Below are 23,731 nucleotides of genomic sequence, written 5' to 3'. Positions count from 1 at the left end.
TTTTAAGATTTTATTTATTTATTTGACAGACAGAAATCACAAGTAGGCAGAGAGGCAGGCAGAGAGAGAAGGGGAAGCAGACTCCCCACTGAGCAGAGAGCCCAACACAGGTCTCGATCCCAGGACCCTGGGATCATGACCTGAGCCGAAGGCAGAGGCTTAACCTACTGAGCCACCCAGGCGCCCCTTAAGGCACATCTTTAAAGGGATTTTCTTTTGGTTTGATGCTATTCATTTGCTCAACAGATATTTACTTAATGCATACTGGGAAGGAGAAGTTTGGAGTTGGCAGAAACTTCAGGCATGTTACTCGGATTTCTTTATTCTCAGACAAGCAACATGAGGACCAGAGGGGTAAAACGTCACTCATTCATTTATTCATCGTTCAAGCTTAGCGGTCACTTCCTCTGTGTCAGGAACTGGACCTTGTAGGAGGAATAAAAGAGGAAAAACTGATAATCTAATGGGATAGAGAGGTATTTAGTAATTCATTAAAGTTAATTATTTTAATGGAGGCTCTTCAAAAAGCAGAGGCAGTTTAGCAAACAAACCAGTTATATCTGCTTTAGTAAGATGACTTTACAGAGGAAGTAGCACTTGGGCTTGCAACTTGATGGATGAATGGAGGTTTGCTAGGTGGACTAGCTGTGTTTGTTCCACGCTTCAGAAATGCTATCCAGGTTGGTCAATCCAGTATGGCACAGGGCCAAGGGATGAGTGGGGCATGAAATCCAGCCTGCACTCTCCTGGGAGGAAGAGGTACCTTTTCCTATTTTGCACAAAGGCACTGTGTGGGTCTCCAGCCCTGAGATGTGGGCAAAGGCAGAGACTTGTAGAAGAATAAGGTATGTTCTGAGAACTATCAGCCCTGAGGAGTGTTAGCTCAGAGCTGCTAGCACAAAAGTGAGTGGGAGGTGATGAGTCCCGACAGGGGAGTGAGGCCTGGTGAGGAAGGGCTTTGTCTGTCACCAGAGCTAGTGGCGGTCATGTTGGGAATGGGACCTGGGTACCTTCCTTCCCGACCATGACCTTTTTGCGGCACCAAATTGCATCTGAGGAGACACTGAGCTCTGTCCCAGGTGCTGGGGAGCACACAGTGAGGAAAATGCACAGGCCTGGGGGAGTAGGGTCTGCAGTCAGGGCTGAACACAAGACCTACAGATGGAGGCTAAGAACAGCGAACTGTGATAGGGAGCAAACAGGAGGAAAAGGAGCACAGGGCACAAACTCGGTCCCCAGAAGCACTTTGCCTCAGGCCAGGGGCCAGGCCACCTGAGCAGGATTCAAGTCAGGGCTGCCTGACTTCAAAGCCTTAACAATGCCCACGCTCTAACTCAGCAACTCCTCTGGTAGGAACCAGTCTGAAGGAAGTAAACAAAGGTGTATTCAAAGCTATAAGGACAGTCTGTTAACCAATTTCTGTAACATTAAAACATTAAAAAAATTAAAACATTAAAAAACATTACAAACAAAAGAAGTAACTTAAAAACAAACAAAGCAAAACATTAACATTGGGGAAAAAAGGAAATAATCTAAATGTCCAGCAATAAGAGATTGGGTAAGTGTATTTTATCAAAATTGATGGAATATAAAGTAGGTATTAAAAAGACATTTTATTTTTTTAAAGGATTTTATTTATTTATTTTAGAGAGGGTTACAGAGGGAGAGTGGGTGGGGGGAGGGGCAGATGGAGAAGAGAATCTCAAGCAGACTCTACACTGAGCACAGAGCCAGGTGCAGGACTTGATCTCAGGACCCTGAGATCATGACCTGAGCCGAAATCAAGCATCAGACTCAACCGACTGTGCCACCCAGGTGCCCGTAAAACGGTGTTTTAAAAGTATATTTATTTACCAATAGGGGAAATGTTCAATACATTATTGAATGAAATGAGTCGATTAAACTACATACTGCATAATACTGTTTTTTATAAAGATATTGAAGAACATATACGTGGTAGGGCACAATAGTGATTAACTGAAAGGGATGTGATGATGGGTGACTTTTATTTTCTGTATTTTTGCTCACCTGCATCTTCCAATTTTTCCTATAATGAGTAGGTCTTATTTATGCAACAACAACAAATAAAGGTATAGCAGAGTATTGTACAAAGAGTTTCTATCTCCTCCCTGATAAGCTGTTAGGATTAAGCATCTGTTAGGATTAAGTAAGATAAAGCATTTCAACATTCAGCATGGGCCTTGGCATATAGTTAAGCATCATTAAATGTTAGCTACCAATGCTATTATAGTAACCACTACAGCATTAATTACCACGGTGACTCTACTTACTAGTCTTATTGCAACAACACTACTAGGCTATCACTATCACCATTGTTACTGGCTCTGGTTCAGGGCCAGGACTAGAAAGAACAGTCTGGAGTTGTGATTCTGGTTTTCAGGACACGCTCCAATCAGAGGCTTTGTTTTGGATGTGAGGCAGAGTTAGAGATTAGAAAATAGAGCAGAGACTCAGTTCTCAGGCCAGCTCCTGACCTTGGGGATGTCAGGTTCAGTGCCAAGGTGCTGGGTTGGAGCTGCAGGTGCCAGGGGAGGGCCTGGACATGGGCGGGGGTCTGCAGAGGCTGAGGACTCCTCAGAGACTCTCACTAAGCCTGTGATTGCCATGAAGGCCCAGTCACTCTTGCTTTGGTCCATGTTCCATCTAAACCCAGACCCACTAAGAATCCTGCTCCCCCTTTCTTGAGTCCACCCCAGTGGGGATCTTGCCCACCAAAACAGATCCCCCTTGCCCTTTGTACCACCTCCCTCCAAGTTCTTATGCAGCTAGGAGTTCTCTTTCCAAAGCCAGACCTTATCTAATCTTTCTTTTTTTTCTTAAGATTTTATTTATTTATTTGAGACAGAGAGAGTGAGGGTGAACATGAGTGGAGGTGGCAGGGGAAGCAGACGGAGAGGGAGAAGCAGACTCCCCACTGAGCAGGGAACCTGTTGCAGGACTGGATCAGAGGACTCTGGGATCGGGACCTGAGAGGAAGGTAGACGCTTTACCGACTGAGCCACCCAGGTGCCCCAAACCTTATCCAATCTTCTCACCACTTCCCAAGTCTGCAACAGTTGGTGGTGCTTTCTGGAATACCTTCCTCTTCAAAAAAATTGCCTCCCACTATGAGGTATTGGACGATCCCCCTAGCATCTTAGGCTATGCCAGCTAAATCCAACCACTTCTGGCTGTTTAATTGATTTAACAGTAGATCCCTAACTCTTAATGCCCCAATGATAGATGATTGATTGTACATTCTTCATCTCTGATAGCATTTTCTGAGAAGACATGCAGCAGGGCAGGGTGCAAAGGCACCTGAAAAGAGCTTGATTTTTTTGCTCTAAAGAAGCTGGCATTTGCTTTGAAGTGTAATTTATGTGCAATACAACACATGATATTAGGTGTTTGATGAATCTTGACAATTGTATCTGCACATGTTACACCATTCTAATTGAGTTATGGAATATTTCCATCACTCTGGGAGGTTCCTGTGTCCCCGTTTCCAACGGGTGTCTCCCCCACCCCATCAAATACAACGGTTGTTCTAATTTTTATCATCACAGATTAGTTCTACCTGTTCTAGAATGTGATATAAATGGAATAATTGATTTTGTCTAGCTTATTTTTTTTTAAGATTTTTATTTTTTTGACAAACAGATCACAAGTAGGCAGAGAGGCAGGCAGAGAGAGAGAGGAGGAGGAGGCAGGCTCCCTGCTGAGCAGAAAGCCCGATGTGAGGCTCGATCCTAGGACCCTGAGATCATGACCTGAGCCGAAGGCAGAGGCTTTAACCACTGAGCCACCCAGGCGCCCCTTGTCTAGCTTCTTATGCCCAACATAATGTTTTTTTTTTTTAATTAAAAAATTTTTTAAAGATTTTATTTATTTGACAGAGAGAGATAACAAGTAAGCAGAGAGGCAGGCAGAGAGAGAGAGAGAAGAGGAAGCAGGCTCCCCACTGAGCAGAGAAGCCCATGTGGGGCTCGATCCCAGGACCCTGAGATCATGACCTGAGCCGAAGGCAGAGTAAACCTCTGAGCCACCCAGGTGCCCCTGCCCAACATAATGTTTCTGAGACTCATCTGTGTTGCTGCCTGTATCCATAGTTTCCTTTTACTGTTGAGTGTATTCCATCATGTGAATATTTGCTTATCCACTCACTTCTTGGTGAAAATGTGGGTTGTTTCCAGTTTTTGGCTAATAGTGTCGAAGCTGCTGTGAACATTCTAATACAAGTGTTTTAGATATATGGTATTTTTCTTTTTCTTTTTTTTTTAAAGATTTTTTTTTTTAAATTTATTTGGCAGACAGAGATCACAAGTAGGTGGAGAGACAGGCAGAGAGGAGGAAGCAGGCTCCCTGCTGAGCAGAGAGCCCAATGTGGGGCTCTGATTCTAGGACCCTGGCATCATGACCTGAGCTGAAGGCAGAGGCTTTAACCCACTGAGCCACCCAGGTGCCCAGATATATGGTATTTTTCTTAAACATATATTTAGGAGTGGAATTTCTTGGTCATAGATAGGTATATAGTTAACCTTCTAAGAAACTCCCAAAGAGGGGCCCTGCATCCGGCTCCTGGCTCAGCAGAGAGCCTGCTTCTCCCTCTCCCATTTCCCCTGCTTGCATTCCCTCTCTCTCTGTCAAGTAAATAAATAAAATCTTAACAACAAAAAAAAGAAACTCCAAAGAGTTTTCCAAAGTAGTTTCAATATTTCAGACTTGACTAGCAATTCAGGAGCATTCCAGTTCTACCTACGTGCTATGATCTGTGGTTGTCAGCTTTTAAAATTTTAGCCAAGCTCTTTCATTAGCTTTGCATTTTATTAATGCAGCAGTGACACAAATTCTCCTTTAACTTTAAAAAATGTTATGGCTTTAAGTTATGGCTTATTTTGATTGTGGAATAAATATGTGAATGAGAAAACCCACAGAAAGCATTAAAAAAAACCTCCACAACACTACACACTGGTAAGTGTTTAATGGTATCTCATAATACCTTTGGATTATTTAGAAGTGTTTCACTCAACTTTCAATTATTGGGGGGATTTTTTGATATTACTTCTAATTTAATTCCGTTAAGTCAGAGAACATAATCTTTTATTTTTATTTCTTTTAAAGATTTATTTATTTACTTTAGAGAGAGAGAGAATGAGAGAGAGAGAGCGGGGGCTGGGCAGGAAGTGCAGAGGGAGAGGGAGAGAGAGAATCTCAAGCAAACTCCCTGCTTGATCCCACAACCCATGAGATCATGACCTGAGCTGAAATCACGAGTTATACTCTTAACTGACTGAGCCACCCAGGTGCCTTGAAACATAATCTTTTAAATTCAGTCCTTTCAAATGGGTGAGATTTGCTTAAAGACCAGCCTATGATATATTTTAGTGAAGGTTCTATGTGCACTTGGAAAGAATGCATATTTTGCTGTTGTTGGATGGAGTGTGCTATGAATTTATGTTAGGTTAGATTCGTTGCTACCGTTCAAATCTTCTACATCTTTCCTAATTTTCTTTCTTTCTTTCTTTTTTTTTTTTTTTTTTTTTTTTGGTCTATGTGGTCTATCAGTTACTGAGAGAGGAATTTCTATTTTTTTTTTATTTTTTAAGGATTTTATTTATTTATTTATTTGACACAGAGAGAGAGAGAGAGAGTGCAGGAACAGGGGGAGGAGCAGAGGGAGAGGGAGAAGCAGGCTCCCCACTGAGCAGGGAGCCTGATGTGGGGCTGGATCCCAGGACCCTGGGATCATTACCTGAGCCGAAGGCAGATGCTTAATGACTGAGCCACCCAGGTGCCCCAAGAGAATAATTTTTAAATCTTCAACTATGATTGTCTATTTCTTCCTGTAATATTTTTGTTTCATTTATTTTGAAGTTCTGTTTTAACATTATTATACACTTAGTCTTATTAATTCTTAATTGTTCATAATTAATTCTTCTTAGTGAATTGACTTTTTTATCATTATAAAATGAGCTTTGAAAAAAATCTCTGTAATACTTATATTGAAACTAGCTGGAGCATCTGGGTGTCTCAGTTGGTTAAGTGTCTGCCATCAGTTTAGGTCATAATCCCAGGGTCCTGGTATCAAACCCAATATCAGGCTTCCTGCGCAGTGGGGAGTCTGATTATCCTCTCCTTCTGCTTGCTGCTCCCCCTGCTTGTCTGCAAATAAATACATAAAAATGTTAAAAAAAAACAACAACCAGCCGTCTTACATTTATTGTGTACATGGTATATATATATATACTTTCCATCCTTTATTGTTAACCCATCTTCCTCTATTTTGAGTGTGTCTCTTATAAAAAGCATACAATTGGGCCTTGGTTTTTAAGAATCCAGTCTGATAACCTTTTACATAGAGTGTTTAATCCATTTACATTTAATACACTGTCAATAGGTTGGGTTTAGGTTCACCATCTTATTTGATTTTTGTATGTACCCTCTGCAGTACTGACCTTAGACAGAAGAAAGACTGTTCAGGTTCCCACACCTCAGGGGTCCTTGTGCTTTGGAGTGGCTTTCTCAAGAATTGTAAGTCTCCCTCCAGTGCCTTGGACCAGTGGGCCTGGCAGAGTGCCTCGGGACCAGACCTGGTCCTGTATGGATGGATCCCTGCCACCAGAATGGTGCTGATACACTGGTTTGGGGTGACTCTCAAGTTGGACACCTCAGAGCCCTGGGATATTAACGTGGCCATTGCCAACCCTTGGGCTTGAGTCATATGTGTGGGCCTGTGGGTGGGCCCTCCTCTGTTCATGTTACTACCATGGTGTTGCCTCTAGTCTGTAGTGCTCAAAAGGGGAGAGGATGAGCAGATATCCTACCCTATGTCATCCCCCCACACTCCAAAGGCAGTCACCCCAACTCCTTTGCAGGTTCTGAGCTCTGAGTCCTCCCTTGGCTGCAGTTGATGTAAAAATGTGTGCTTTTGGCTCAGTCTTTTTTTTTTAATATTTTATTTATTTATTTGACAGACTGAGATCACAAGCAGGCAGAGAGAGAGAGAGAAGGAAGCAGGCTCCCCGCTGAGCAGAGAGCCCGATGCGGGGCTCGATCCCAGGACCCTGAGATCATGACCTGAGCCGAAGGCAGAGGCTTTAACCCACTGAGCCACCCAGGTGCCCCTCAGTCTTTTTTTTTTTTAACCAGTTTTGAGATATAATTCAGTTATATCTGAATCATACAGTCATACAGTTCACCTATTTGAAGTGTGCAAGTCGATAGTGTTTAGAGTATTCACAGAATTATGCAGCCATCCCTACAATTTTAGAGCACTTTCATCATCCCCAAAAGAAACCATGTGGCCATTAGCAATCACTCCCTATTTCCCTCATTAAGGCAGCCCTAGGCCACCATTAACCTACTTTCTGTTTCTATGGGTTTGCCTATTGTGCACATTCCCTATAAGTGGAATCATATGATATGTGCTCTTTTATGATTGGCTTCTTTCACTTAATGTAATGCTTCTGAGGTTTATCTATGTTGTACCATATATTAGTACTTCATTCCTTTTCATTGCCAAATAATATCCCATTACTATACCATGTAAATTTTTAAAGAAGATTTATTTATTTATTTCAGAGAGAGAGAGCAGAAATGGGAGGGGCAGAAGGAAAGAGAGAATCCCAAGTAGACTCCACACTGAGCATGGACCTCACATGGGGGTCAGTCTCACGACCATGAGATCGGGACCTGAGCCCAAAGCAAGAGTTGGACACTTAACTGACTGAGCCACCCAGTGCCCCTCTTGTCATTCCTGAAGAATATGCACCCATCACCACAGTCAGTTTTAGAACATTTTCATTATTTCCCCAAAAAGAATGTCCACACTCCTGAGCCATCACCACTCATTTTCCCTCAAACCCTCCCGGCCCTAAACAATTGCCAATCTACTTCCTATTTTTATGGATTTTCTTATTCCCAATATTTCATATAGATGAAATCTTATAACATATAGTCCTCTGTGATTGATTTCTTTGACTTAGCATCATGTTTTCCTGCTTTATCCATGTTGTACTTCCTGTCACTGAGTAATACTTCATTGCATGGATATACCACATTTTATTTACCTATTTCTCAGTTGATGGACATTTACATTGTTTCATCTTTTGAGCTGTTATGCGTAATGGTGCCATCAACATTTGTGTACAATTGTACAGCTGTTTTGTGTGTGGACACACACAAAACCTGTTTTCTTTCAAGTGTATACCTACGAGCAGGATTGTTGTGTCATGTGGTAATTTTTTTAAAAAGATTTTATTTATTTATTTGACAGACAGAGATTACAAGTAGGCAAGAGAGGCAGGCAGAGAGGGAGGAAGCAGGCTCTCCACGGAGCAGAGAGCCTGATGTGGGGCTCAATCCTAGGACCCTGGGATCATGACCTGAGCTGAAAGCAGAGGCTTTAACCCACTGAGCCACCCAGGTGCCCCGGTCATGTGGTAATTTTATGTTTAACCTCTTTAAGAGCCACTAGATTGTTTTCCAAAGTGACTGCAACATTTGACATTGTCACTAGCAGTGTATGAAGTTTCTAGTTTCTTGATATTATTACCAACACTAGTTATTATCTGTCTTTTTAAAATTGTAATCGTCTTAGTCAGTGGTATCTCATTGTGGTTTTTAGATGCATTTCTCTAAGCTCTAATGATGTTGAACATCTTTCCATGGCTTGTTAGCCATTTATAAATCTTCTTTGGAGAAATATCTATTCAAGTCCTTTACCCGTTAAAAATTTTTTTTTTTTAAGTAATCTCTACATTCCAACATGGGGCTCAAACTCACAACCCTGAGAGTCACATGCTCCACCAACTGAGCCAGTCAGGCACCCCAGTTCTTTACCCATTTTTGAATTGGGTTGTTTGTCCTTTTTAAAACTTGTGTCATAGGAATTCTTTATATATTTTAGATACAAGTGCCTCATCAGATGTATGATTTTCAAATATATTCTCCCATTCTGTGGGTTGTCTTTTCACTTTCTTGATGGTATCCTTTGAAGTACAAAAAAATTTAATTTTGATGAAGTCCAATTTATGCTTTTTTCCTTTGTTGCTTGTGCTTTTATTGTCATATTAAAAAAAAAAACCCAAAACCATTGCCTAATTGGGGTAAAACAGATTACACCCATATTCCTTCTAGGAGTTTTATAGCTTTATTTTTTGCATTTAGGCATTAGGTATTTTATCCACTTTTGAGTTACACTTTTTATTTATTTATTTTATTTTTATTTATTTTTATTTTTTAAAGATTTTATTTATTTATTTGAGAGAGAGACAGTGAGAGAGAGCATGAGTGAGGACTTCTCAGAGGGAGAAGCAGACTCCCCATGGAGCTGGGAGCCCGATGTGGGACTCGATCCTGGAACCCCGGGATCATGACCTGAGCTGAAGACAGTCGTCCAACCAACTGAGCCACCCAGGCGTCCCTGAGTTACACTTTTTAAAAGATTTTATTTATTTATTTGAGAGGGAGAGAGAGAGCCAGGGGAGGGGCAGAGGGAGAGGAAGAGAATTCTCAAGCAGACTCCCCACTGAGGGCAGAGCCTGATGCAGGGATCAATTCCAGGACCCTGAGATCATGACTAGAGCCAAAATCAAGAGTCAGACGGTTAACTGATTAACCACCCAGGCGCTCCAATGCTGGGTTAATCTTAAACCATGCCTGATGAGGAATGGACATTCTTGTGATTAACTCCTTGGAGTATTGCTCCATAGTTCAGGAGTCAGTTAAGGATTTGAAGGGGTTTGCTGATTTGGGGGCTCTCCTCTTCTTCCTTCTTTTCTGAGAGTACCCTTCCGTTTCCAGCTGAGCTGACAATACCAAACTTGGACTCGTTAGCAAGAGTGCCAATTTCTTCTTTGGCTCTATCCACCCCTCCCCCATGTACATCATGAAAACCTGTAAAAGCCAGGTAATATGGCTCTCAATCAGTATGTTTTTCTTTTCTTTTTTTTTTTTCCTTTTTTTTAAGCACTAAATCTCTTCCAGTTTCTACCCTTTAGGTAATTCCTCAATGTCTTCAAATAATTGCTTTTTAATATTTTATTGAGAGTTTATAAATATATACAGTAGTCCACCCCCCCTTATCTGTGGGGGATACCTAAGAACACAGATAGTACTGAACCTATATATACTATGTGTTTTCCTATACATACAGACCTATGATAAAGTTTAATTCATAAATTAAGCACGGAAGTTAATAACAACTGATAATAAAACAATAGAACAATGATAACAACATGCTGTAAGTTATGTAATGTGGTCTCACACATTACACACACACACACAACACATCTTTTTGTACTCTTCTCACGCTTCTTGCGATACTGTGAGAGGACAAAATGCCTCTGTGATGAGATAACACAAAGTCAATGAGGTAGGCACTGTGATATGGTGTTAGGCCACCTTCTGAGGCTGCGTGAGAGGAAGGATCATCTATTTCCAGCCTGTGGTTGGCCAGCGGTAACTGAAACCACAGCAAATGAGACCATGGTTAAGAGGGGACTACTGTATTCAATACAAGCTGCCCTGCCCTTATCAGAACAGTCTGATCTATATATAACCTCATTGTCAGACGTCAGCTGGTCTGCCTACAAGAATGTGGAAGGATCAGCTGTTTTCAGGACTGGAAAGTCCAAAATTCTGGCCGAGCCTCAATCTTCAAGGGAAATCAGCTCACTGGCTCCTCTTTCTAACACTCAGATTCATTACCACGGATTCGACATGAAGCGCTAGGCTAGCAGGAGGAATGTCTGAGACATGGTTCCTGTCTTCAAGTTTACATCTAGTGAAGAAACAAACGGTGTGGTGTTTCACTGTTTACAGAGCACACGTTCTGTCACGTTTGATTATTACTGCAACTCCCATGTCCCGACTTTACAGAGATGGAAACTCTTTGACCACAACCTCCTGTTCTTGCTCAACCACGCCCACTGCACCTGGTCTTCCCTCTGGCCGCCAGTCCCCTGCCTCTCCACTTGATTTTCAGCCATTAGCTCCTTCCATTTTCACTTCCCTGTCCCTCTTAGATCTGACAGCCCACCACTACTTTCATCACTCTCTTGTTGCTATTATAAAATCCTTTGTGTCCCTGACCTTTTATCACACCTTTGTGGAAGCAGCCTGATCCCGGATGGATGAACGATTTCCTTCTCTGTGCATACAACTGGGTGTCTGAGTACACTGGGTGATCTCACAGGTCTTCATGGCTTCCAAGTTTACGGTCACCAGGAGAGCCTTCAACACTATCTGGTGATCCTGCCCCATCCCTCTGGCGAATATGTTCTTTGCCTCTGTTCGATGACTGCTCACACTTCCTCCATTCAAACTTCCCAGTCCTATCTCATCCTCTTGCTCTCAACAGCTGACTTGGCATCCATCTTTACTAAAGAATCAAATTCACCACCAAATTTACAAATACACCTGCATTTATGCATGTCCTCACTCCCTGTCCTCCTTTATAATGGACAAAGGTCCCTCCTCCTATCAATTCCTCCACATGCACCCTGAACCCCACTTCTTGCAGCCTGCTCTATAATCTCTTATTGATGATTCTCTGCCTTTTGAGGTTTTAATCTCTTCTCTACTGGCTCCTTCCCCAAAATTTTTAAATATGCTCGAGCTTCTCCTCATCTTAAGAAAATAAAACAAACAAAAAAACCCCCCAAAACCCTTCCACTCCATATTGTTCAATAGTAGTTCTTCTCAACCTCATCCATAGATTCAACACAATCCCGATCAAAATCCCAGCACGTTGTTTTGTGTATATTGACAAACCAATCTAAAGTTAAAAAAGATCCAAGGTGTGCCTGGCTGGCTCAGTCGGAAGAGCTTGAGGTTCTTGATCTCAGGGTTGTGAGTTTGAGCCTTACATTGGGTGTAGAAATTACTTAAAAAAAAAAAAAAAGAGGGGGCTCCTGCATGTCTCAGTTGGCTAAGCGTCTGCCTTCAGCTCGGGTCATGATCCTGGAATCCTGTGATCAAGCCCCACATCGGGCTCTCCGCTTAGCTGGAAGTCTGCTTCTCTCTTTTCCTCTCCTTCTGTGATCTCTCTTGCTTTCACTCTCTCATATAAATAAATAAAATCTTAAAAAAGAGAGAGAGAGACTCAGAGTAACTAATTCAGTATTGAAGGAGAAGGACAAAAGTCAGAAGAAGACTGACACTACCTGCTTCAAGTCTTACTATAAAGCTTCAGTAATTAGGATAGTATAGGATGGTGGGGCATCTGGGTGGCTCAGTGGGTTAAAGCCTCTTCTATTGGCTCAGGTCATGATCTCAGGGTCCTGGGAATGAGCGCCACATTTGGTTCTCTGCTCAGCAGGGAGCCTACTTCCCCCCCCCCCCCTCTGCCTGCCTCTCTGCCTACTTGTGATCTCTGTCAAATAAATAAATAAAATCTTTAAAAAAATAGCATAGGATGGGCAAAAGAATAAATGAATAGATAAATGGAACCGAATAGAAGGCCTAGAAATAGATACAGAGAAATATAATCAACTGATTTTTGGCAAAGGACTAAAGGCAATCAATGGAGAAAAGATAGTTTTTTCAACAAATGGTGCTAGAACAACTGGACATACAAAAAAAGAGACTAGAATAGGGATGCCTGGGTGGCTCAGTTGTCTGCGCATCTTTGGTTTGTTTTGGGTTTGGTTTGGGTTGTGATCCCAAGGTCCTGGGATCAAGTCCCGCATCAGGCTACCTGCTCAGTATGGAGCCTCATTCTCTCCCTGCCTCTGCTTGCTGCTCCCCACTGCTTGTGCTCTCTCTCTCTGACAAATAAATAAAAATATTACAGGGAAAGAGAGAGACTAGAATAGACCTTATACATTTCACAAAAATTAACTCAAAATGGGTAATAGACCTAAATGTAAAATGCAAAACTATAAAAGTACTAGAAGATAGTATGGGAAAAAACCTAGGAGACCTTGAACTTGGCAATGACTTTTTTTTAAAAGATTTTATTTATTTATTTGACAGAGAGAGATCACAAGTAGACAGAGAGGCAGGCAGAGAGAGAGAGAGAGGGAAGCAGGCTCCCTGCTGAGCAGAGAGCCTGATGCGGGACTCGATCCCAGGACCCTGAGATCATGACCTGAGCCAAAGGCAGCGGCTTAACCCACTGAGCCACCCAGGTGCCCTTGGCAATGACTTTTTAAATACAACAGTGAAAGTAGTGTTTGTGAAAGAAAAAAAAACTGACAAATGAGATTCCCATTAAATTGAAAAATTTCTGCTCTGTGAAAGACACTGTTAAAAGAATGAGGACAAGCCACAGACTGAAAAAAATATTGGCAAGATGTAAATCTAATAAAGAACGCATGTTAAAAACTTACAAAGAACTGTTTAAGCTCAACAATATGAAAATAGGCAATTTAATTTAAAAAATGGGCCCCCAATGGGCAAAAAGATCTGAACAGACACCTCCCAAAGATGTACAGCTGGCAAATAAACATATGAAAAAGAAAAGATGCTAAACCTCATATGTTATTAAAGAATTGCAAATGAAAGCAACAAGATAATACTGCACACCTATTAGAATGGCTAAAATCCCAAACACCAATCTCCCGTGAGTATACAGAACAGCAGGAACTCTCCTTCATTTCTGTTGGGAATACAAAATGGCAGAACCAACTTGGAAGACAGTTTGGCAATTTCTTACAAAGCTATACGTAATCTTATCACAGGATAAGTGTACTTATCCTTCAGTATTTGCCCAAAAGAGTTGAAAACTTCTGTCTACACAAAAACCTGCCCACATATGTTTCAGTAGCTTTATTCATAATTGCCAAAACTTAGAAGTAACCAAGATATTCTTATATGGTTGAATGGTTAAAAAATAGTGGTACATCTAGATCATGAGATATTATTCTGCAAAAAAAGAAATGAGCCATTGAGCCACAAAAAACAAAAACAAAAACCAGGGAATAACCTGAATGCATATTGTTAAGAGAAAGAAGCCAGTTTGAGAAGGCTACATATTGTGTGATTCCAACTATGACATTCTAGAAAAGGCAAAACTATAGAGACAATAAAAAGAATCAGAGGTTGCCAGGGGCTTGTGGAGAGGGAGGGATAAAGATGTGAATAATAGGGGATTTTTAGGGTAGTGAAACTACTTGGTACCATATGATATTATAATAATGGATATATGACATTATACCTTCATCAAGCCCACAGGACAGAGTGAACTCTAATGTTAACTATGAACTTTATTTAGTAACAATGTATTGGTTTGGTTCAAAAGCTGTAACAAGTGTACCACGCTAATGCAAGATGTTAGTAGTAGAGGAAGTGGTGTGTGGAGGGGAAGAAAGAGTATATGGACACTCTGTATTTTCTGTGCAATTTTTCTGGAAACCAAAGCTTTAAGAAATAAAGTTAATTAAATTAGGTTAAATTAAACAAAACAAAATAAACACTACCTTCCTTCAATTCCATATCCCCTTGTAGCTATTGTCATTTCTCTGTTCCCATGATGGCCATGCTTTTGAAAGTGTTTGTCTAAGCACTACAGAAAATGATAATTTACATTGATTGAATGCTTATTATGAGCTGAAATGTAGAGTGTTGTATTCACCTCTCACAACAGTCCTATCGCGTTGGTATTATTTTTATAGGTTTGGACCCTGAGGTGTGAAATGTTTGAGCCACTTGAGCAACCTCACTTTGTTAGTAAGTGTTGCAACCAGTGTTTGAGGACAGGCTGTTGGACCTTATGGGTAATGCTCTTAAATCACTCTACTCATGGGCTCCATTTTCTCTCCAGGGGCTCGGCATCGGATAACTCCACAGACCATGTTATTCTGTAGTCTGTGTAAATGGTGCCTCCTGGGGCATCATTTGAAAGGAGCTGTCCAGGGTTGTGCCATGTGGCAGCCCTGCTTACCTCCCACTCATCCTTCATCTCACTTCATTCCCATCTCTTCATTGGATCTACTCTCACTAAGGTGTGTGACTACATTTTAATAAATCCAACAGACACTCTTCCATCTTCTTATTTAACCCCTGAGCAGCATTTGACATGGTTGAATGCCCCTTTCTTCTTGAAACATTTTTCCTCACCAAACATCATGTTTCCTTGGTTTCTTCCTCCTTTGGGTGTTCTGATTCAATTTCCTTTGCCAGCTCTTCCTCCTCTCCCTGGCCATTGAATGTGGAAGTTCTGCAGGGTCTTGTTTTGGCCCTCTTCTCTTGTTACCCTCATAGACCTTGTAAGTGATCTATTCTTACTCTTTTCTTTAAGTTTTTATTTAAATCCCAGTTAGTTAACATACAGTGTAATATTAGTTTCAGGTGTACAAATAGTGATACAACACTTCATACAACATCTGGTGCTCATCACTCCAACTGCCTTCCTTAATCCCTGTCACCTGCTTAACTCATCCCTCTACCCTCCTTCCCACTGATAACTAGCTGTTTGTTCTCTATAGTTAAGAGTCTGTGGCTGAACAGCTCCTTAAAATATATATATATATTTTTTGGTGTTGGTTTTCTTCATTAGTGAGTTGCCCATTCCTATTCTTTGCCTGTTTTTCTGTCAGATTGTTTGTCTTTATCTTACTGATCTTTTTCTTTTAAACATTCTGGATGGTAATTCTTTATCAGTCATATGATTGTAAGTATCGTCATAGTCTGTGTTTATATTGTCTTTCAGTGGACAAAATTTTACATTTTAATATAACCAAACTTATTAACAAATAGATAACAATGAAAAGAAATCCCCCCAAAACACAGAAAACAAACAAAAGAAATCATCAAACAAGATGGCATATTTTAATCTAACTATCAATAATCACATTAGATATGAATAGTCTAAACATACTACTTAAAAGATAGAGTTTAGGAAGCAAGACCCAACTATACGCTGTGTACCAGAAATTCACTTTAAATATAGAGTATTCAACAGGTTAAAAATAAAAGAGTAGAGAAAGATGTACTAAAAACACGAATCAAAAGAAACATGGAATGTTTATATTAATTTCACATAAAGTAGACTTCAGAACAAGAACAGATCAGGGATAAAGAGGGACACAATATACTGATTAGAGGGTCATTTCTTCAAGAAGACATAGTAATCTCAGGAGCCTGGGTGGCTCAGTGGGTTAAAGCCTCTGCCTTTGGCTCGGGTCATAGGCCCGGGATCCTGGGATCGAGTCCCACATTGCGCTGTCTGTTCAGCGGGGAGTCTGCTTCCTCCTCTCTCTCTGCCTTCCTCTCTGCCTACTTGTAATCTCTGTCAAATAAATAAGTAAAATCTTAAAAAAAAAAAAGACATAGTAATCTTAAACGTATATGCACCTAACAGTAGAGCTACAAAATATATGAAGCAAAACTAAAAGATCTAAGGGAGAAATAAAGAGATTTACCATTGTAATTTCTTGAGTGACAAAAATGTCTTTTGTTATTTATTTATTTATATAGAAATTCATTTTTTTTAAAAGATTTTATTTATTTATTTGACAGAGAGATCACAAGCAGGCAGAGAGGCAGGCAGAGAGAGAGGAGGAAGCAGGCTCCCTGCTGAGCAGAGAGCCCGATTCGGGGCTCGATCCCAGGACTCTGAGATCATGACCTGAGCCGAAGGCAGCGGCTTAACCCACTGAGCCACCCAGGCGCCCCTAGAAATTCATTTTTTAATAAAGATTTTATTTATTTATTCGACAGACAGAGATCACAAGCAGGCAGAGAAATAGGCAGAGAGAGAGGAGGAGGAAGCAGGCTCCCTGCCGAGCAGAGAGCCTGATGCGGGGCTCGATCCCAGAACCCTGGGACCATGACCTGAGCCGAAGGCAGAGTTTTAACCCACTGAGCCACCCAGGCACCCTAGAAATTCAGGTTTTATTTTACTTATTCTTACACTGGTGGGAGCCGATGTCAGGAACTTACAGGTGAACAATAAATTTTGTTAGCTGAATGAAAAGAAACACAATGTGGCATTATCGTTAGGCAAGACTTGCTTTTTCACTTTTCACACATGAATGCGATATTACCCTTTCTGGAATAAAATGCCCAGATTGCTAAAGAAACCATCTTTCGAGTAAGTGTTTAATAAGCATATTCTATTTAAATAAATCCTCCAGGAGGAAATGGGAGAATTCATTGCCTCTTCTTAGAAGAAGGCTGTTTGTAGTTATCTTTCAAATTCATCTGTGCAGTTCACCAACATCTCCTTATTGGGAACATCAGTATTTCCACACCACGATTCCCAAAATGACTTCTGATTTTATCTTAATTAAAAAAAAAGATTTTAGTTATTTATTTGTCAGAGAGAGAGAGAGCACAAGCAGGGGGAGTGTCAGGCAGAGGGAGAGGCAGACTCCTGGCTGGGCAGGGAGCCCAATGTGGGAATTGATTCTGGGACCCTGGGATCATGACCTGAGCCAAAGGTAGACACTTAACCAACTAAACCACCCAGACGTCCCACCAAAATGACTTTAAAATCCCAAAATTCTGTGGGGCACCTTGGTTGCTCAGTGGATTAAGCCTCTGCCTTCGGCTCAGGTCATGATCTCAAGGTCCTGGGATGGAGCCCCATATCAGGCTCCCTGCTCGGCAGGGAACCAGCTTCCCCCCTCTCTCTCTGCCTACTTGTGATGTCTCTATCAAATAAATAAATAAAATCTTTTAAAAAATAAAAAATAAAATCCCAAAATTCTGTGTCTCCTTTGGCTTCTCTCTTGATTCCACCTAGGCTTTATTAATAGTTCACTTTCATCATCTCCATCTTCATAATTTTCTTTAGAGCATCCACCAGTCCCTCAGTAGGATGTATTTCCTACTGATGGGTGCTGTGGGAGGGCTTTTCTTTTTGCATTCTTTTTTCAACTTGAGTCAGGTAGTCCCACCGCGTGTTTTCTGCTTTCTTTCTACATAAGAACTGTATCTGTCTTGAATTTTTTTTGAACTGCCTTCCACGGAGATGGGTTTCAAGAGATTGTTCACGACCATGGAATGACTCTTCCCATTCAGATTCTTTACCAAAAGATCAAATGAGGTCTCTGTGAAATGCACGTGTGCGTTCTCAGTGGGGACTTGATGAACTCAACCTAAGGTGAGGTAGATCTTCACAAATTTATCTGCCGATCCCATCCACAATCACTGATTTTCACTGTACATCCCGTTGTCAAGGGAGCCACCATGGCGGTTTTTCATTGTCAAGAGGTTCTGCTGCTCTCTGTGATTTCAGCAGCATCTTGGTCTTGATTTCTGTCTCCATCTTGGACTTTCAAAGGTAAGGGCATCGCATACTCTTTCTGGCGGCCTTTTCCAGCAGCACCTTCACCTCCTCTGGGTCTTTCTGTAGCTCTTCCAAAGCTGCAGCTATGGTCATCTGGGCCCGCAAGGCAAGGCCCGGAGCTGCAGCCACACGGGGGAGAGAACAGGAAACAACGCAGGGAGGCTGCTTGCTCAGAGGCAGAGCCCGAGCCCACCTCGGCAGGAGTCCCAGCCCAGCGCCTGCTGCCTGTCTGCACAGCCGACCCTGAGGCAGCTGTGACCGGCTTCTGCCCATGGCGCCTCTCAAGTGCATTTTGTTTTCACGTGGTGACTCTTGGTGGGCTCTTGGATGGCTTCAGAGTCATAACTGGTCACCAGGAAGGTTAAGCCATAATTAGAAGTTTGGAACTTCTAGCTCTATCCACCCACCCTCCAGGAAGGGGAGGAGGCTAGAGACTGAATTAATAATAGTTCTGTTTAGGATAAGGCTGCCATAAAAATCCCTAAACTAAGGGGTTCAGAGAGCTTGCAGGTTGGTGAACGCATTCATGAGCTGGGACCGTGGGGCAGAAGCTTGTGCTCTGGACTCTTCCAGACCTTGCCCTATGTCCCTCTTAGGTTGCTTGTTTGTATCCTTTATAATATTCTTTGTAATAAACCTGTCACTAGTTAGTAAAGGAGTTCCCTGAATTCTGTTAAACTGTTCTAGCAAATTATTGAGTTGAAGACAGGGGTCTTGGGAACCTCTGATTTGTAGGAAACTTGAACAGAAGTGTTGGTAACCTACAAGCTCTGGGTCATTAGTGTCAAAATTGAGCTAAATTGGAGGACACTAAGTTGGTATCTGCAGAGAACTGGAGAATCTGCTGTGGAAAATGCACACATTTGGTGTCACAAGTGTTGTGAGTAGAAACAGATCCTGTAAGTTGGTGTCAGAGGAGTGGGATTTGCTCAAACAGCCATGGCTCACAGAAGCATTGGCTTGGGAAGAGAAAGTAAGGAAGTGGAGGAGATAAGGGATCTTTGACCCCTGCACGGCCAACTAGTCAGTCCCTCATGGTCTGAAACAGCAGCTGTGCTGTTAGAAGAGATCATCTCTCCATGGGCTCAGCTGCGTGCTGTTCTCTAGCGGTGATGCAAGAGTTGAACACTGGTTAAAAGTCCCTGTGTTTGAATTTTTACAGATTCATGGGCAGTAGCCAGTGGCCTGGCCATGGGGTCATGGTAGATGATCAAGGGAAAACGGGACTATTAAGGGGATGCCTGGATAGGGTGTGGCCATGCAGAAATCACTCTGGGAATTTAAGGGGCACACGAAAGCAGGGCAGGTCAATGCCCACCAGAAGAACTCCCTTCCAGATTTAGAAGGTGATTGGCAACACGAAGTCGACGTTTTGGGGCACTCCCTTGAGGTGAGTGGACATGTGGCTGCTGCAGCTGTAAGTAGGGGCTGAATCTAGACATCTTCCTCTTGCACTGTCTGCGGCACAAAATGCCACAAGAGAAAGACGGTAGATGGCTCTGGGAAAGGTGCTGGGGGGAGGGGGAAAGGAAGACCATGCACACAGCTTGTGTGTGAATTATGCTGGACCAATGCTGGTAGCCCCAGGGAACTGTACATAGGTTCTAATAGGAATAGACCCTTATGCTGGACTGGGCTTTGTATACTTGATAGTAGACCCAAATGTTAAAAATACTGTGATATAGTGATGTTGGTAAAATTTAACTACTTCATGCAAATGATCAAATGTATTAGGGGATTAAATTAAAGCCTCCTCAGGATATAATACCTATGGGAAATGATTGGCCCGAGGAAGACCTGGATCTAGCAGACCATTAGCTGATTTCTATGCTAAATAGTAATGTATAAACTTACTATAAGGTACAAATAGCAGTAAATTAAGGGGGAAAGTGAGTAATCAAATTAGTACAAGAATATAAAATGTATGTAATGGCTCTCCAGAACATGCTAGTTGTTTCTGTTCTTCTATCCCTATTCCATACTGGCTTGTCCTAATGTTAGGTATATTGTGTTGGTACTAGTGCTGTGTCTGTTCTGTAAATGCTACACCAAATGAAAATGCTCTGACAGGTATGATCATTTTGCTCTAAGGAATCTGTGACCAGAACATCTTTTCAATATACTGGATGTCCTGGCCAATGTAATAAGGCAAGAAAATAAAAGTTTTACAGATTAGAAAGGAAGATATAAAACTGTTTTTGTTTGAAAATGACATAATTATCTGTGCAAAAATCCCAAAGGATCTACAAAAATGTTCCTAGAACTAATATGTAAGTTTAGCAAGTTTGTCGGATACAGGGCCAATATATAAAAGTCAAACATATTTCCATATATCAGCAGTAAACAATTAGAATTTGAAATTTAAAAATATGATTTATGGGGCGCCTGGGTGGCTCAGTTAAAGCCTGAGTTAAAGCCTCTGCCTTCGGCTCAGGTCATGATCCCAGGGTCCTGGGATCGAGCCCCGCATCTGGCTCTCTGCTCAGCAGGGAGACTGCTTCCTCCTCTCTCTCTCTGCCTGCCTCTCTGCCTACTTGTGATCTCTGTCTGTCAAATAAATAAATAAAATCTTAAAAAAATATATATGATTTATAATAGTCCCCCACCTCCCACCCCCTACTTAAGTATTTAAGTATACATATAACAAAGTATGGCCGGGATCTGTATACTAAAAACTATGAAACAGTAATAAAAAAAATCAACAATGATATAAATAAATGGAGAGATATACTGTGTTCATGGGTTGGAAAATTCAATATTGCATGGATGTCAGCTCTCCCCAGTTCAATTTAAAGAGTCAGTGTATCCTCAATCAAAATCACAGCAGGCCTTTTTAATATTTTTCTGATAGAAATTGGCAAGTGGATTCTAAAATTTATACGGAAAAGAAAAGGAACTGAAAGGAACTAAAAAAGGAACACCAGTTGGAGAAACTACCCTATTGAATTTCAAGACTTATTAGGAAACTACAGTCATCAAGATAGTGTGGTCTTAGCAAAAGGGTAGACCCATAGGCCTGCAGTGCCAAGAGAGCCCAGAAATAAACCCACGCAAGTATTATCAACTGAGTTTTGAAAAGATGCAAAGAAAATTTGATGTAGAAAGAACAGTCTTTTCAACCACAAAAAAACAAACTTCAACATGTACCTCATATTTACACAAAGAGTAACGGCTCATAAGCTTAAACTGAAAGAATGAAGTGACAAAATATTTAGAAGAAAACACAGGAGAGGGGCACCTGGGTGGCCCAACTTGTTGGGCACCTGGGGATTAAACCCTGTGCTCCTCGGGGAGTCTGCTTCTCCCTCTCCCTCTACACACACTCTCTCTCTCAGATAAATAAATAAATAAATAAACAAACAAATAAATAAATAAAATCTTTAAAAAACACACAGGAGAAAATCTGCATTAACTTTGGGTTTGGGTTTGGTGATCAGATTTCAGATACTACATCCAAAATGCAATCCATGGGGCACCTGGATGGCTCAGTTGGTGGAGTATGCCACTTTTGATCTTGGGGTTGTGGGTTTGAGCCCCAAGTTGGGTGTAGAGATTATTTAAAAGAAAACACAATCCATAAAAGAAAAAATTGATAATGTAGATCATATCAAAATTTAAAAACTGCTTTGTGACAGATATGTTAAGAGAATAAAGAGATAAACCACAGGCTAAGAAAAAACGTTTGCAGATTGCATGTCTGATAATGGACTTGTATCTGGAATGCATAAAGACTTCTTAAAACTGAATAAAAAAACAAATGACCCAATTTAAAAATAGGCAAAAGATTTAAAGAGACATTTTGGCAAATGAGGTATACAGATGGCAAATAAGCATGTGAAAAGATGGTCAACATTGGTCATTAGAGAAATGCAAATTAAAAATCACAATGAGGGACCGCTGTTCACCTCCCATAATTGCTTAAAACCAACACCACCCACCATGAAATGTAGTGGAGCAGAAGGAATTCTGATTGCAGATGGAAATGTGAAAGGGTATACTATAGTCACTTTGGAAGACAGTTTGGCAGTTTCTAGTCCTGAGAAAACATCACAAAAACCCAAACTGAAGGACATTCTGCAAGTAACTGATTAGCGCGCTTCAAAACTGCCAAGGAAAAAATAAGAAAAGAAAAAAAAAAAAAGAAAGAAACTGTCACAGATCAGACTAAAGGGTCATGACCACTAATGCAATGTAGTATCTTGGATTAGATCCTGTACCAGTAAAAGGACATTAGAGAAAAACTGGTGCAATCTGAGTAAAGTCTATAGCTTAATTAGTATTTCAACAGTGTTAATTTCTTGCTTTTAACTAACGAGTCATGAGTGTGTAAGATATTAAAATAAGGGAGGCTACGTGGAGGATATCCAAACTCTGTACCATCTGCAACTTTTTTGTAATTCTAAATTTATCCTAAAGGAAATAATCTACTGAGAAAAGAAACCCCAAGTGAGAAATAGACCCACTAAAGTGGCTAATATCAAGGTGAGTAACAATCCCAAGTTAAGGTACATATGTGAAGCAATGCAGATCTCAAGCATTGCTGGTGGGATTGTAAATTACTTCCATCCTTTTAGAAATGTTTTAGCAGTATAAACTAAAACTATACAGATTTCCATCTTATGATTTAGCAGTTCTACTTCTAGGTATATACTCAAGAGAAAGGAGTGCATATGTCTGTAAAAAGATGTGTATAAGAATATTTGTAGTAACTTTATTCAGAATTGCTGAAAACTTGAAACAACCCTTAAGTTAGAAAGAACCAAGAGAATGGACAAATTCAGGTGCATTCATACAGTGGAATACTACATGACAAAATTATTATTTTTATTTTTTAGAGAGAGAATGAGAGAGTGTGAGCAGGAGACTCAGAGAGAGAGGGAGAGAGAGGACCCCAAGGAGACTCCACAGTGCGGAGCCTGATGCCGGGCTTGATCTCATGACCCCAAGATCATGACTGAGCCTAATCAGGAGTCAGACACTTAACCAATGAAGCCACAGGCACCCCTACATGGCAAAATTTTAAAAAGAAACCAAACTACTGATACTAGCAACAGCAAGGATACATCTCGAAAACATGACATTGATTAAAAGAAGTCAGACATTACATGGCTAAATAGGCAGCTTTAATAGACTAATTGATGGGGATAAGTCACAAGTTAAATCGTGAGTATCTCTATAGACTAATTGACGGGGACAAGTCGTAAGATGAATAGTGAACATCTCTGGAGATATCCTGTATCTCAAGATATATATATATATATTTTAAAGATTTTATTTATTTATTGGACAGAGATCACAAGTAGGCAGAGAGGCAGGCAGAGAGAGAGAGAGAGGAGGAAGCAGGCTCCCCACTGAGCAGAGAGCCCGATGTGGGGCTCGATCCCAGGACCCTGAGATCATGACCCGAGCCCAAGGCAGAGGCTTTAATCCACTGGGCCACCCAGGCGCCCCCATCTCAAGATATATTACCTATCTCCCAGAATGTTAACTGAG

At 41.2% G+C, this 23,731-nt stretch overlaps 1 protein-coding gene and 1 pseudogene across 2 annotated transcripts in view; one reads left to right on the top strand and one right to left on the bottom strand.

Annotated features, from left to right (window-relative positions):
* The window catches only part of VAMP1 (vesicle associated membrane protein 1), a 77,778-nt gene that overhangs the window by 44,475 nt on the left and 9,572 nt on the right, over positions 1-23,731 (top strand). The gene's annotated exons all lie outside the window — the stretch shown is intronic.
* LOC125106276 (calcyclin-binding protein-like) lies at positions 1,169-18,331 on the bottom strand (annotated as a pseudogene).

This window comes from Lutra lutra, chromosome 8 (genome assembly GCF_902655055.1).
Source record: "Lutra lutra chromosome 8, mLutLut1.2, whole genome shotgun sequence".
NCBI classification, from domain to species: domain Eukaryota; kingdom Metazoa; phylum Chordata; class Mammalia; order Carnivora; family Mustelidae; genus Lutra; species Lutra lutra.
This window is presented reverse-complemented; position numbering and strand designations above follow the sequence as displayed.